The 12,691-nt window shown below is 41.4% G+C and overlaps 1 protein-coding gene across 7 annotated transcripts in view; it reads left to right on the top strand.

Annotated features, from left to right (window-relative positions):
• The window catches only part of ARFIP1 (ADP ribosylation factor interacting protein 1), a 223,458-nt gene that overhangs the window by 6,932 nt on the left and 203,835 nt on the right, over window positions 1-12,691 (top strand). Inside the window, exon 1 of one of the 7 annotated variants that reach the window (XM_030191635.1) lies at window positions 3,672-3,690. The exons of 5 other annotated variants lie outside the window; for them this stretch is intronic. The gene's annotated coding sequence lies outside the window, so the exon portion shown is untranslated. Of the gene's footprint in view, window positions 1-3,671; window positions 3,691-7,922; window positions 7,942-12,691 lie in introns of those variants that run through there. One more of the 7 variants, XM_030191634.1, reaches the window with a different exon arrangement.

Raw genomic sequence — 12,691 nt, 5'->3', positions numbered from 1 at the left:
ATAGAGGTATAGTGGTTAGGTGCCGAAGGCGACATTGAAGAGGTGGGCTTTGAGCAAGGATTTGAAGATGGGCAGGGAAGGGGGCCTGGCATATGGGCTCAGGGAGTTTATTCCAAGCATGGGGTGAGGCGAGGCAGAAAGGGCGGAGCCTGGAGTTGGCGGTGGTGTAGAAGGGTACTGAAAGAAGTGAATTGTCTTGAGAGCGGAGGTTACGGGTAGGAACGTAAGGGGAGATGAGGGTAGAGAGGTAAGGAAGGGCTGCAGATTGAGTGCATTTGTAGGTTAGCAGGAGAAGCTTGAGCTGTATGCGGTACCTGATCGGGAGCCAGTGAGTGACTTGAGGAGAGGGGTGATATGAGCATATCGGTCTAGGTGGAAGATAAGACGCGCAGCAGAGTTCTGAACGGATTGAAGGGGGGATAGATGGTTAAGTGTATTTCCTTCATTTATTCCCAGGCAGGTTTGACTCTTGAGTGTCATATCACAACTGTTAGTTATGGCAGTGCCAGTAGCCCATTTCAGCCTCAATGGAGGCAATTTTACAGGGCTGCAACATGGATATCTGTTAATATATTCACAACCTACTACTGTTTGGGAAAAGAATTGGTGATGTTACAGTATCTCTTTGGGGATTAAATCTAACTTTATCCTTCCTAGGCTCATTTCTTTCTATACTAGGCTGCTTAAAAAAGCTGATTGCCATAAAAAATGTTGGTATCTTCCTGTTGCCATTTCTCTCCTTCTCTTTTTTTTTTTTTTCCTGTTGAAGGAAGCCTGTGGTTAGGGAGCCCTGAGCTGTGAGGACTTGATGTCTTGGTTGACCTCAGAAAAAACAGTTACTTACGTGTAGCAAGTGTTGCCATGGACTGCAAGATACAGGTTCTTATAATCCCACCCACCTCCCCAAGGGCCTGTATTGTACTCAAGCCAGATAAGTAGTTTGAATTGGTCTTGGGTGAAAGTGGGAAGTGATAAATACAAACAGGCTTATGCTACTACCTTTGCGTACAAAAGCACCCAGTCTTGGAACGCACTACCCATGGCCCTGAAAACCATGACCAATCTAACCAGCTTTCGCAAAGCTTTGAGAACACATCTCTTCAACAAAGCTTACAAAAGTCACCCTCAATGAAACAAATCATTCCTTAAACCACCCAAACACACCAAAAATACCTCTCACACGACCTACCTAACACCTTCCATCTAAATCCTCTTTCACCTCTGCTTACGATCGACTGCTTTTAAATCATGTAACAATGTTATCATATCTACACTCTGTAAGCCACATTGAGCCTGCAAAAAGGGGAAAATGTGGGGTACAAATACAATAAATAAAATAAGGTGGAAAAACTTTCTTGTGAGGGCTTGTATGTTATACATAAATATCTTGGTTTTCCTATACTGTAACATTAGTATACATAGAGGCATATTTTCAAAGCACTTAGCCTTCTAAAGTTCCATAGGTTTCTATGGAACTTTGGAAGGCTAAGTGCTTTGAAAATATGCCTCGTAGCCTTCGGCGCCTAACCGCTTGAGAAATATAAAATACCCCAATCTATCCACCCTATCAGATTAACTGTTCACTCGTCCTCTAGATTGTTCACTTGTCCTTAGTTTGTTCTCTTGTCGTTTAGATTGTAAGCTCTTTGAGCAGGGACTGTCCTTCTATGTTTGAATTGTACAGCGCTGCGTAACCCTAGTAGCGCTTTAGAAATGATTGTTGTTGTTTCCAGAGAGTGCGCTTTTTCTGTTCAAGTATTATTAATGTGTTACTTACCTAAGGGCTTTGTTTACCCATCACATCCAATCCTGTTTTAAAGCCTTTCTCGGTAAGTTCTGGAAGATACTTAGACTCTTCTTCAATAGGTGGATGCCAGCTATTCTCAGTTGCTCTTGGAATATCATCCCAAGTTCCCATTGACAACATCTGTGCAGCCATTTATTCATCCCCTGAATGAGAACTTCTCTATCTTTTCTGGGTGGATTGAGAACCTCACAGACCTGCCTGCTTCACCCTCTCTCCCAGAGCCATTTTTTTGTATATTCGGTGGGAAACTTGGCAGTATTCATGCAAAATGGGTGAGCAGCATTAGATAATAGTAGGCTTGATGAGTTTTTCTAGTCTCTCCAAACTGTTTTGGATTTTGGCACCTGGCAAAGGGCGCATTTCTGGGGATGTCGTGCCTAGTTGGCAGATGGATGGCTCTGTGCCCCTCAGAAGGGAGGTACCAACTAACCACTTTGATGCTTTTTGTGCATAGCGGAATATGAAATGAGCTAAAGCAGATACGTAAAGTTGGTACTCCTGTGTTTTACAGTAAATGGAGCAGACTTCTATGGAGCATTATCCAAGAATGTGGACTAAATTAATGCATCTCTGTGTTTCTCAGAGTTGCATCGTACACCTAAGATGTTTGGGTTTTGCATGTTTCTGTTTACAGTGAATTCTTTAGTATAGGCCTTGATGCCTTTGCTTATGATATCTGATGATAGTGTGAGCAGAACACTTTCAGTTTGGATTTTTACAAGCCATAGTTAATGAGTAATAACTAAGAAGGGTAAGAGCCAGTATAGTTATAAAACTGAGTGGAGGTGACCTGAAGGTTCACACCGGACAGAAAGAGACTACCTTGTAGGCGTATAAATAATTTGTGAATGTAAAACATACACGCTATAGCATTTATTATCTATTATGCTTGTGGCTTGTACACTAAATTATATTGTTTGTTTGTCTATATGAGAGTTTTACTATAGTTTAAATAAACTTCTAGATTGGAGTCTGCAAATAGAACTTCATGGTTTTATTATGCAAAATTGTCCGTCTTGTAGGTTGAGGGAGGGGTAAAATGGGAAGTGTATAATTAACAGTTTATAACCAAGTATTAAAAATGCAGTGCCGAAGCGGTGAAAGGTATGTGTTCTGTTCCACTGTTACGTTGCTCAGCATAATATTACATTTCAAAGTGAATAATGAGCCTGCCTTCCATGCAAGTGAATAATGACACTGTTTGAAACAAATGGCATGAGGTATATAACCTGTTAAAGTATATAAGAACAAGTGCAAGCAAAATAAAAAATCTACTAATGGAAGGGATATACTGAATTAAAAAAAAAAAAAAGGAGGTGGGTGGGGGAGGAAGGGAGAAATGTCCACTGATTAAGGTACATGGAGCAAGGTGCCATGCAAAACTTATTGTCTTGCATGGCACCTTGTCAGTTTCATTAAAAAAAAAAGCAACAACTGCATGATAAGTATTGATGTTGCACAGAAGTAAAATAATTGCCTTCAGAGTGAAAAAAAGGGAGGGAGGTTATGAGTTTATTTGTAATCATAAATTTAATCTATTTTATATGGATGCTTGAAGTGAACTCCTTTACTGTGTCCATGGAAGGATAATCTGAGTTGAGTTCAGCACCACCAATAGTTTTGAAAAGATGGCTCCTAGAATTTAAACGCTTATCAACCTTGCCAAAAGCAAGTTGGTTTTAGAATCTGACTAATAATAGCAATTAAAAGAGAACAGGCACTTGGGAATTGCTGCAGCTGTTTTTCAGAATAATTAGTACTTTGGCAATTATTGATAGAGGCTGAATTCCAGTCTATATTTAGTTCAGTTGAAGAAGCTATGAAGTGGTCCCTGAAGTCACAAACGACCTGCATCAACGGCTTGCTGCTTCCATGGAGAAGGGGTAATTATACACTACTAGAATATTTAATCTAATACTGAATAATGTAAGAACAGCACTGAAGCCATTTTTAGCAACCTCTTCAGTAGTGTTTCTGGGCTGCTACAGGCTATGAAGGTCAAATATAGTGTGTTGGTAAATAAAACAGACTTAGGTTGATTTGAAATGCTGTACTTTAATGTTTTGATTTGGAGTTGAAGAGGTTGTTTCACTGTTAGGAGAAATGCAAGACACAATCCTTGATAATTTGCTAATACATAATAAACTCGGTGCAAAATTTATTATATTTGTTTTAAAAATTTATACATCGCTTACAGCCTAAGCCAGTGGTTCCCAAACCAGTCAGGTTTGCAGGGTATCCACAGTGAGAATTTTAGAGGTTGTTGTTAATCAGCACTTACCTTTTGAATCTCAGGTGTCCTTTGTGGTTACTAAATCTTTTAAATTACATTGGAAGCTGAAGCACATTAGGCCCTTTTTTTCCAGTTGATGTTTTCAGATTACTTGTCCAATCTCCTGTTTTGACCCAATTTGATTATTGTAATTCTGTCTATGCAGGGTGTATAGAATGTATCTTAAGGAAACTGCAAACTGCCCAAAATTCTGTGGCTAATCTTGTGCATGTGCCACGTTTTGAGAGGGCTACTCTGCAGTTACATTTGTACTGGCTTCCCATTAGGGCCAGGATTGTATTCAAACTCTGCGCTCATATTTCAGGTTTTGTATGATATTGCTCCTGACTATATGTTTCCCCTTATTACTTTGCCTTCTTGCAATTCATTTTTTGGTGTAAGAGATTACCTGCATTTTCATTTTCCTACCTGTAGGAAAGTAGTTTGTAAATCTATATTTCTCCGAGGACAAGCAGGCTGAGTTATTCTCACAAGTGGTTTGATGATCTGCGTCAGCCCAGGAACAGGCATTAAGTATAGCAAAAAAGTTTGCTAGAGCCTTCTGAGGCACGTTCTGCACCTGACCGGAGTGCGCGGAGTGCCTTTCCGCCCACCACACGACCGTGTTCCTCAGTTTGTTTTTCTCTGCGTCAGGAGCAGCAAGGTTTTCCTTTTGCTGTTTTTTCGCCTGGGAACAAGCCTTCTAGTGCCATCACACTATTTTTATTCCTTTCTCTTGTTTGTTTCTTGTTGTTTACAAAAAACCCCCCAAAAACGTTTCCTTTCTTAGTTTTTCTTTTTTTAACCCCTTTTTTAAAGTTCCCTTTATTTTCGTTGCGGCCATGTTAGGCTACTTGTCTGGGTCTTTTCTCTTTTTGTGCCTTCTTTTTCTTGGCACCATCGAGTTTAATTTTGCTGAAACCATTTTCCCTTCCATGTCATCAAAGACTCACAGTGGCTTCAAACACTGTACTTGGTGCAACCGGACCATCTCAGGTACTTACTCATTCGTGGTGTATCCAGTGCCTTGGGCCCTACCATAGCCCAGCTCGTTGTGCCCTTTGTCTTCATATGAAGAGAAGGACTCAACTTGCTTGAGAAGCCCAAAGAGAGAAACTTTTTGGGGCTCGGTCCAGTCCTTCAACATCGAGGTTGGCGGCATCAGCATCAAGGGAAGCATCGACGTCGGAAGTAGAGGTAGGGATGACTGCTGAGAGACCCAGACACACTGGGAGCAGCGAGGCATCGAGTGGGCTCTACCTGCCGTGAGACCTTCTGCTATGCAGGCCCCCTAGGACTGACCATGGTCAGACCCGATCCTGAGGCAACGTGAGGATTCAACGTTGTCCTCGTCAGCACCGAGGAGTCTTGGTGAGGTACATCGAGCGAAGGCTAAGAAGCACTGACACCGTTCTCCCTCGACACATGGTGCTGGGAGATCTGGGGTGCTGAGGGATTCGGCACCCAAGAAGTGTTGACACTGGTAGATGGTCAGCTGGAAGAGGGTCATTTGTCCTCCAGGGAATCTGTGAGATGGAAGCAGAGCAGCCTATGCTTGTTGGAGTCCCATGGCCCCCACTTGGAAACCAGACCAGTCCCAGTGGCTCAGCTGCAACAATGGTGATCTCAGGGTGCCTCCTTTCTTGCTGCTGCTCACTGTAAATAAAGGTATGAGAAGCTAGAAGAGCTTTCTGAACTGTGTGGCCAGGGTCCAGCTACACCTCCTTCCTCTGTGGAGCTCTCACATCTCTTCCTCCTCCAGCCAAGCTTCAGCCATCAGCGGCTCATTGGGAGACAGGTGGGGCTAGGGCTGGTAACATAGTAAATGACGGCAGAAAAAGACCTGCACGGTCCATCCAGTCTGCCCTACAAGATAAACTCATATGTGCTACTTTTTGTGTATACCTTACCTTGATTTGTACCTGTCCTTTTCAGGGCACAGACCGTATAAGTCTGCCCAGCACTATCCCCACCTCCCGCCACCGACTCTGCCACCCAATCTCAGCTAAGCTCCTTAGGATCCATTCCTTCTGAACAGGATTCCTTTATGTTTATCCCACTTGTGTTTGAATTCTGTTACCGTTTTCATTTCCACCACTTCCCGCGGGAGGGCATTCCAAGCATCCACTACTCTGTCCATGAAAAAATACTTCCTGACATTTTTCTTGAGTCTGCCCCCCTTCAATCTCATTTCATGTCCTCTCGTTCTACCGCCTTCGCACCTCCGGAAAAGGTTCATTTGCGGATTAATACTTTTCAAATATTTGAACGTCTGTATCATATCACCCCTGTTTCTCCTTTCTTCCAGAGGGCGGCCACAAGCCAGACCCTCGATCCTGTGGGGATTACAGCACATCTGTACCACAGCTGGGAAATGGGATGGGGCCGCTGCTCTCCTCACACCCGCAGGAGTCAGCATGGCAGCTGAAAAGGTAGGGAGACATTGCTATTAGAGCAGGCTTTCCTCTGGCTGTCTAGAGCCCCTCCCATGTAGCAAAAGGAAGTTGTGTCAGAAGGAAGAACCCCGGGTCTGGCCAGAGAATGGCCTGTTTTAATAGCTGCCAGCAGCCAAAACATTTGTAGAACTGTGGCGGAGAGAACAGTTACCCAAAGGGTGGAAGGAGTGAAGTGTGCTGATCCTGTAGGATCCCCATGGCACACTGTTTGAAAAACGCTGTTCTAACACTTCGACAATGTCACTCACAAATATATTGAACAGAATCTGCCCCAGCACCTTGAGGGATGTTACTTCTCACCTTTCCTTCCTCCAATGAATTCCATTAAACTCCATCCTCTGGCGTCTGGGGGGGGGGGGGGGGGTCTAAAAAAGGTTTGGACGGCTTCCTAAAGGAAAAGTCCATAGAGCTTTATTAAAATGACTTGGGGGAAAATCCACTGCTTATTTCTGGTATAAGCAGCATAAAAATGTATTGAACGTTTTTGGGATCTTGCCAGGTATTTGTGACCTGGATTGGCCACTGTTGGAAACAGGATGCTGGGCTTGATGGACCTTCAGTCTGTCCCAGTGTGGCAATACTTATGTACTTCAGAGAAAAGTAAAGGCATGCCAATAAGCTGGTGTATTTTTCAAGCTCAAGTTTCCAAATTTAGTGATGAATTGTTCAAAGCAAGCAAAGGTTACATACAGTGTTTCAAAAATTATTGCTCTATTTTGCACACTGGCATTTCTGGCAAAAGACGATGAGTCAACTAGACTGCTGCAAATGCATTTCCAGCTTAAGTAAAAGCTTTATTAGATAATGAAAATTATTTCAATGAGCAATTGTGATGAGACAACACTAGTTGCAAAGCTTCTTCCTGGTAAAACTTTAGCAATGAAATATGAAGAAAAGTGAACCAGCAGGCTTTAAAAAGTTAAGACAGAGTCACACTGTTATTCTGTTGTAACAAGACCGGCAATCATAAACTCACACCACTGCTAATTGGCTGGTTCAGTAATCCTCACTACTTTAAACACTTAAAAGTAAATTGCCAGTTTTATGAGAGTATGTAGGACAATTAGGTGATTAGCTGATGCTGATTCTTACTCAGTATGATGCATTCTTGTAGTTAGGTTTATTATGAGCTTTGGGTGCTCGTGCACTCAGATACCCAGATGAACTACATGTTGGATGGTAAATTAACATCCATCAGAAAAAGGTGTACAAGAACCTGGAAGCTCTGCAGTTTCTCTCTGGTTTTACATCTTTCTTTCCCTGCTCACTCACTGTCTTCTCTTCTGTTCCTTCTGCCTTTTTCTCTGCCCCATGCACTCAACAAGAGTCCCTAATATGGCAGACATCGCATCATGTATAGAACAGTTCTCTGAGTGGATGAGCTGGGCACCTGGACAATAGATGAGGTAAGGCTTTGGCAAATGAGGACTACTGAGCTGGTCAGATGGTAATTGTGATCCGGTTTGCACAGGATGTCTCACGAGGTGGCTAACAAGGATTACCTTGGCTCTGTGTATCTGTGAAAGTATGTCCCCCAAAACTTCACAGTAGGATGAAACTGCAAACAGTTCTTTCTCACAGACAGTTTATAATTGGATGATGTCAATGTACTAGGTGCGTTGCACAAAGGAATCCATGGCAGTATGGTTATATTGCAGTCTGAATTTAGATTGTAGGCCTCAGCTAGGCTCGTGCAGGCCTTATGCACACAGGTACAGGGGGTATATGCTCCTACAAAGAGCAAAAATGCTTGGATGACAAGGAGCATCTTTAAAAGTTAGTTCCATAAGCATTTTGTTCTGTCCCTTTGAAAACATCTCCACAAGAAGACACTTAAAACCAAAGCGCTGTTACTTCTTGACAAGCGCCCAGAGTATCCTCTATCAGAACTGCTGGTGCCAAATGATGGGCTGATTCAGGTGATCTACCTACCTGGTAACATAATCTCCAGGATACAGCCATCAGACCAGGGAGTAGTTCAGAATTTTAAAACTAATTATTGAAATGCATAAGTACATAAGTATTGCCATACTGGGAAAGACCAAAGGTCCAGCGAGCCCAGCATCCTGTTTCCAACAGTGGCCTATCCAGGTCACAAATACCCAGCAAGATCCCAAAAATGTACAAAACATTTTATACTGCTTATCACAGAAATAGTGGATTTTCCCCAAGTTCATTTAATAACGGTCTATAGACTTTTCCTTTAGGAAGCCGCCCAAACCTTTTTAAAACTCCGCTAAGCTAACCACCTTTACTACATTCTCTGGCAACGAATTCCAGAGTTTAATTACATGTTGAGTGAAGAAAAATTTTCTCTGATTCGTTTTAAATTTACTACATTGTAGCTTCATCGCATGCCCCCTAGTCCTAGTATTTTTGGAAAGCGTGAACAGATGCTTCATATCTACCCATTCAACTTCTCTCATTATTTTATAGACCTCTATCATATCTCCCCTCAGCCGCCTTTTCTCCAAGCTGAAGAGCCCTATGTAACTTGATGATATCATATGAGTTGTCCAGCATTGCAGAATTCCTGAAAGACTTGAATATAAAAGAAAATATGTAATTAGTTCAAAAAGCTTGGGATGGCATGAAACAAAATCTATAGAAAACTATTGGATAAAAGGTCTAGGATCAGCTTTTCCCACAGGTGATGTGCAAACCAGAATCAGATTTGGAATTCGAAAACTTCATTGATGAGCACATCCTGCTAAGAACAAATCAAACAGAAGACAAAGTGCTAAGTCTGCTGCAGTTAATTCAGGAATTTAAATTAGATACCTCACCTGAAATCATAAATGAATGGCTTGAACTGGATGAATATGCTTTGCCCATTGAGCTCGTTACAGAGGAGTAATAGTTCATGGGGTCAGATCAAGAAGAAGTTGATGAGAAAGACAAGACCCCATGCATGGAACAAACTCCCTGAGCCCATACGCCAGGCCCCCTCCCTGCCCATCTTTAAATCATTGCTCAAAGCCCACCTCTTCAATGTCGCCTTCGGCACCTAACCACCGTACCTCTACTCAAGAAATCTAGACTGCACCAACTTGACATTTCGTCCTTTAGATTGTAAGCTCCTTTGAGCAGGGACCGTCCTTCTTTGTTAATTTGTACAGCGCTGCGTAACCCTAGTAGTGCTCTAGAAATGTTAATAGTAGTAGTAGTAATATTTTAGACCTACATGATGATGAACAGACTAAAGCACCGTTCTCATATTCTCAAGCACTAACTGGCAAAAAGTTTGAAGTATTTGAAAGAGCAAGATGCGGAAAGCATTCAGATTCTACATCTATGAGGAATTATAGATTTTGTAAAGAAATAAAAAAAACTTCAAGCCAGGAACAAGTGACGAATACTTAATTCTGTGTGATACTTCAAGCGAGCCTTCTCCAGAGTAGCTTCCACACAGTGCAATGCACTGCCTGAAAGGCTGCGCTTAACACAAGACTATCTGTACTTCAGGAAGCAGGTGAAAGTTTGGCTCCTCAGCCAGGCCTTTAATGGAAGAAGAAACTAACTTGTTAGTCTCACTCACACACACAAGGAGTGATACGGGCTGTATATACTGCAGCAGGATTTATCCACTCCTACCCTAGCTGAGATAATATTTAACCATCTCTATGACGTCATGTTAGACTTTCTTTAAATTAGTCACCTTACTTTCTAACTCTTCTTACGCTCTTACCCATCTATATGTTACAACTTTGCCTTACCCTTCACTATCAGTTATATTGTTCTATTACGTATTGTGTTGACATTGTAAGTAGTATACTATGCCATATTTTGTATTGTTATTTGAATATTTTTACTGCTGTAATTGCCTATTGCTCATGTTTGATCTATTCCTAAAGGACAAGTCCATAGACCGCTATTAAATGGACTTGGAAAAATTCCGCATTTTTAGGTATAACTTGTCTGGAATGTTTTTACGTTTGGGGAGCGTGCCAGGTGCCCTTGACCTGGATTGGCCACTGTCGGTGACAGGATGCTGGGCTAGATGGACCTTTGGTCTTTCCCAGTATGGCACTACTTATGTACTTATGTACTTATGTACACCACCTTGAGTGAATTCCTTCAAAAAGGCGGTAAATAAATCCTACAAAATAAAAAGGCGGTAAATAAATCCTACAGAATAAATCTCCTTCTATATCAGACAACCACACAGAGATTAACTTTATATGAGAACATAAGAATACCCATACTGAGTCAGACCAATGGTCCATCTAGCCCAGTGTCCTGCTTTCAATCAAAGTCACAGGTACCCGTCAGAAACTCTGTTATAGGCTTTGTGTACTGTACTCTTTTGTTTGAATTCTTATGATACAGTAGTTATGGAATGTGTTGTAGATGATGAATGTTTTCTCTGACCTCTGCTGTGTTTACTGTTTCTCATGTTAAACTTTTTGTTGGTGCTAAATTGTACAAGTTTTTAGGTATTTCAACTTAAAAATTAATAATTACTCACTGAGAAGATCTTTGTCACGTGGTCACAAAGATATGTCCCCAGTCAATTGCATGTTAACGAGTTTTCACCATAGATAAATGTACCTATTACATGCACACACATCAGATTGTATTCTTTTCCTTCTCCAGTAGATAGCATTGCTTTCTACCTGGAAACTTGAGTAGAGAGGTGTGGTAGCCGTGTTAGTCCACTTTTAAAGGTAATCAATAGAAATAAAACATGAAAAAGAAAATAAGATGATACCTTTTTTATTGGACATAACTTAGTACATTTCTTGATTAGCTTCCGAAGGTTGCCCTTCTTCGTCAGATCGGAAATAAGCAAATCTTGGTAGATGACAGTATATGTAAGTGAGACATCAAAGCATTTCAGTGGGCAACCTTCGAAAGCTAATCAAGAAATGTACTAAGTTATGTCCAATAAAAAAGGTATCATATTTTCTTTTTCATGTTTTATTTTGTTTTATTTCTATTGATTACCTGGAAACAATGTCATAACAAAACTCTGTAAGCCACATTGAGCCTGCAAATAGGTGGGATAATCTGGGATACAAATGCAATAAATAATAATAATAAACTGACAGTTGATTTATTTATAGTAAACACAACCTTGAATTATTTCTCGTGAAAGGGAACAGTGAGAGGCTGAAATCTACAGAGCTGTGAGCACAATCTGCTGGTTATTTGCCAATTTGTTTTTACTAGAGGGAAGCAAGTGTGATTTTATTCTCCTCTGATGCAGCCATATAGGTAAAATGTTGCCTATTTGGGCTCTAGTTATATTTGTCTTAATTTTTTTGTTTTTAATTTACCTCTACTATGTTTGCGTCATCTATTTGGTGATCTACTCTGTATGTGCATTGTTTATTTTGATCTGTGGCATCAGAAGAAACCACAGACAACAGCAGGGGGAGAATAAAAGCACAGTGCCCAAGCCCTGGGGGTGAGGGAGGGGAGAATGCCAAGATTGTGCCCTGTTCATTTGAGCAAGCACATGCACTTAATTCATTTGTCACAACAAAATTTGATCACAAGAGGGCACTCTTGGTTCTTGGGTTACCTGTTTTAAATTGATTCATATACAGCATCTGATTGCAGAATGCAGATCTGTTTAAATGTAAATCTTAGTATACTACATGCCATGCTTCCTTGCACTTGTGGAATACTAAAATCATGTCTACCATCATATGGCCTGTACAGCTTTTTGTCTTTGAAGAGCAAAGCAAGATCGGGTCTAATTAGTATTTGGATGGCTAGATGCCTGTATACTGGATGCAGTTCACTTAAATTGTTTTCTGGATGGTGCATTGAGGTTATGTGGGGGGGGGGGGGGGGATACTCTTGTAACTTTTTAAGTCTACTGACCTTTTTTCTCAGTTTTTGTAGATATAATTTGTTTTTATAGCTAGAATAATTATCATTTCTAGAATATGGTCAGCCAGATATGACCTAGCTGCACCTGTGCCAAAACTGTTAACTGCTGGTTGCCTCGTTTTACTCCTGGGGGGATTCTACGCTTCTGCAAAATGCAGAATTCCCCACCTCCACAGACTGCACAGAGTTTTGCCTTTCCCATGCAGAATGTTTTGCAGTCTGCTTTCCAGCTGTCTGCCTCCTCTCTCCCTCTCTGCATACTCGCTGCTCCAGCATGGCAAGAAGAAGAGCTATTCAACCACAGTTCAGACTGTT

Source organism: Microcaecilia unicolor, chromosome 2, assembly GCF_901765095.1.
Source record: "Microcaecilia unicolor chromosome 2, aMicUni1.1, whole genome shotgun sequence".
NCBI classification, from domain to species: domain Eukaryota; kingdom Metazoa; phylum Chordata; class Amphibia; order Gymnophiona; family Siphonopidae; genus Microcaecilia; species Microcaecilia unicolor.
This window is presented reverse-complemented; position numbering and strand designations above follow the sequence as displayed.